Source organism: Lactuca virosa, chromosome 5 (genome assembly GCF_052849685.1).
Source record: "Lactuca virosa cultivar CGN04683 chromosome 5, Lactuca_virosa_CGN04683_v6, whole genome shotgun sequence".
NCBI classification, from domain to species: Eukaryota; Viridiplantae; Streptophyta; class Magnoliopsida; order Asterales; family Asteraceae; genus Lactuca; species Lactuca virosa.
Genome location: NC_136430.1, coordinates 140,110,654 through 140,114,330, shown reverse-complemented (window position 1 = coordinate 140,114,330; position 3,677 = coordinate 140,110,654). Strand labels below are relative to the sequence as shown.

Genomic DNA, 3,677 nt, shown 5'->3' with positions numbered 1-3,677 from the left:
CCTGTTAAAGCTGAATTTTTGAGTTTAGGTTATATATGTTTGAACACAACACTTGTTTTTGCTATTTAGGGTGTATAATATCAGATCTACAAGTTTACATGTAATATATGAGACAAAATATATTTTTCTCATGGTTTTTATGAAGATCTAAGTGATAAACTTTATTTTCAAGTAAAGATCTAAAAGTTAAACACATAGACATGCACATATACATAGATCTAACACAAAAGCACTTGTATCCTTCCCCAAAAACATTATAAAACCGAAAACAAGGGGGTATGAAGCTCACTTTGGGGGTTTTTGAGATGTAGATGAAGAAGAAGAAGAATCTTTGAACCTAGCTTGAGTTTTTGGTGAGATCTCGAAATGGAGGTGGTTCAAGGAGCTTAGACCTTGTTCTTTGATGAAGAGCTCGAAATCTTCTTGGAGAGAATAATGGAGCTTGAGAGGAAATGAGATGGAAGAAAATTTGAAGTGAAAAGTGGTGAGGAGGGAGTGTTTGGACGAATTTTTAGAGAGAGGAGGGGAAAGAGAGAGGCTTGGGTGTATGGTGGACAAACATGTCTTGCCTTGAAGTATGGTGGTCAATGCTTGGAAACATGAGAGACAATGTTGTGGTGGCAACTCCTTTGTCCATCACCTTTTCTTTTTCTTTTTCTTTTTTTGTCTAGATGGGCCAACCTACCCAAAGGGGTCCTCGGCCCAAAAGAGTGGCCCAAAAGATTAATTCCGACTTTTGGTTAGACCAAAAAGGATTTTCGGCCCATCAAAGTTTAACAAATGGGTTTTGGTTTCAAAGGGCCCAAAAATAATAATTATGGGCCCAACTAAGGTCCTAGTATATGTTTTCGGCCCAAAAGGCCCAATAAGAATGTCTTGGTCCAATAAGGGTTTTATGTTGAGAATTTATGGGTTAAGGCCCAAAAATGATTGGGCTTGGCTTATTGGATCGAGTTTTGGGCTTATACAAGGAGATTATATTGTTTAGGAATTCACATCTTGACCTAATTTTTCCAGTTCTGACAGCTTCGTGCTTACGGTTTACAGTTTTGGTTACTGGTACTCGTTTTCAAAGAAAAGGAGTCGGCTCGATCGCAACGCATCACACTATGTTTTCCGCACATGAGATCTTTGGGATTACACTCTGATATGGTTTAATGATAATATGTTTTGATTATTGACACTTTGGTTTTGACATGAGATATTATTATGAACGTTTTTATACTGTTTGTTTTATATAATAACTTAATTAAAATGAAAGTTTGGTCGTGAATTTTGGGATGTTACAAGTTGGTATCAGAGCCTTGGTTTGAGGGATTCGGGCATACTCTCGGGTGTGTCTGAACTCAAACTAAGGACTTGGTATGAAAAATTTTAAAAGTAAAATCATTTTATAAAAGAGGTTTGAAAAGAGAAAATAACTTTGAAAAGAAAAAGGTGTGTGATGCGTGCAATCAGCCGAGCTCCAGTAAGTTTTCCCCAAGATACTCATACATGTTATGATATGTTATGTTATGATATGATTATGAGAACTGCATGCTAGATTAGGGCTGAGGATCTAGGAGGACGCCTTATATGCCTATTGTATGTGCTTTTAGACTTGCATGCTAGTACTGATCAGTCAGTGATAGGATAGCCTATTTAGGTTATGCCTAATTGTATGAGCCTTTGAATTGCATTTACAGATTCCTGATTAGAGGATAGAATGATTTGATTGGAATATGATGGTTAGATTTTCCATTGTCTGAATGCTGCTTGCTTTGTGCTTTGTGGGACTTTTAGTAATGTGAGCTAACTATTAAGTGAATTTGCTAAGTCACATGTGGCACAGGCTGGTTAATCTCAGAGTGATAGATTTGACCCTATTGCACAACTCTTATTTGAGTCCAACCATTCTAGGGATGGGTCTGTTACTCGAAGGATTATATGATCTCTGTTGCATGTGGCTATATTCATGAGGTAGCTCGCTGACATTACTGGGAATCTTTCAGCAGCTGAGGACTGGGTGAGTTCGGGAACCTAGGAAAGCCTAGGATATGATTCAGTGTGTTAGTAGTGAGGATTAGTGAGACTTGGGTGTACCAGTTTGAGGAAGTGACTTGGAGGATTCGGGAGGATTGCTTAGGAAAGTATGGATAGGTGTGGAAGGTAGCATTGGGTCCGTACTACTGAAAGCACAAGATCCATACTCGAATCAGTGAGAGTTTTGGAGAATCTGAGAAGCTTCGGGGAGGAGTTAGTGACCCGGTTTGGGGACATACGATGTCCCAATTGTTGCGGCTTAGTCATTGGCCAGTGAGCTAGTGAGTGTGACAGGGTGTCAGACCCTGGAGGATATGACTTTTAAGTCCGAGGACGTGAGATCGATTTGGAGCACTTTGAGAAGAGAGGTTTGTGCTAGGTGCGTATAGTAGAGGGTCCCGGGAAGAGACCCATGACTTTTGATCATCGGGTGAAAGGCCAGAAGGGCCGGAGTCATGGAAACACGTACGGGAAAGTGTACAAGGGAGTTTGTCGCTCCAAGGGTTTAGGTTGCTACATGTGTGGCAGGGTTGATCATGTCAGCTGAAGGTGATCAGTATTCCTCCAGATGTTGCGGGTATGTCATCTTCTACTGCCCTCCATTTCTCTCAATTTTCTGTCCTTCCTCCGTTGCACAAATCAAAAGCTTCATAACAGGATCCGCTTCAAGTTCTTCATCTGTAAGTCCTTCAAACAAAGTATGATTCTCCAAACAAGATTTCATCCACTCTCCAAGTTCTTCAACATTTCTAATGGTGTATATAATCCCATCCTCTTTAATCATATAAGCATATTCATCCAACAAAAAAGGGCTTATGACAATCCTTTGATGATTCTTCTCTTTGAAATGAGGATCCGGGAACAGGAAAAACATCTTTGAAAGCTGTGATTTGAGAAGTAATTCGGGATGTATTTCATGGAATTGGTTCGGACTACAGAGACATTTTGGTATTGATTAGGGTTTGAGATTCGAAGAGCTAGAATCCGTTCTTTCAGGTATTCTGTTACTTTGTCTCGCAATTCCATTCCGATGATGAGGGTGTTGGGGAAGAGCATTACGAGACCGATTAAAAGGCCGCTGAATCCGCATCCGATGTCGGCGAATTCGATCTTTATGGAATCGGAATCGGAATCAGAATTAGGAGATGGGAAGAATTGAGGGAAGTGAAGGGTGTAGTCTACATGGTGAGGGGAGATTGGAACTGGGAAATGGGAATCGCTTAGTGAGTTGCTGTGAGCTCGAGCTCTGTAAAATCGTTTTCTTGGTAAGCGAGTTGACTTGCAGATGCAGGGGTTTGACTCCTCCAACTTCATATTCGAAAATTTGATTCAAATTCTGCATATTAAAAGCATAACATTAAGAACGATAAATTCAAACGTACAAAGAAACTTAACAAAAGAAAAATACATGAAAATGCTCGAAGTTTTGAAAGTAGAAAGTTGCCACGTACCCATACATGGAGGTTTAGATTTGAGAAAAATCATAGTAGAAGATGATGGATTAAAGAAGATATGCAAATTTTAAACTATACAAATGCGGAAAACCTAGATTTTGGTAGAGAGTATGGAAGTTGAAGCAAAAGATTAAACAAATAAATATCTAGATCATAGAATCTAATGGAGAAAGAACAAGCACTATTTCGAAACAACAGAAA

General features: G+C 39.4%; 1 pseudogene; it reads right to left on the bottom strand.

Annotated features, from left to right (window-relative positions):
* Positions 1 to 337: 337 nt before the first annotated feature.
* Positions 338 to 3,343, bottom strand: LOC145111812 (tRNA (guanine-N(7)-)-methyltransferase pseudogene; annotated as a pseudogene).
* Between the last annotated feature and the right edge of the window lie 334 nt (positions 3,344 to 3,677).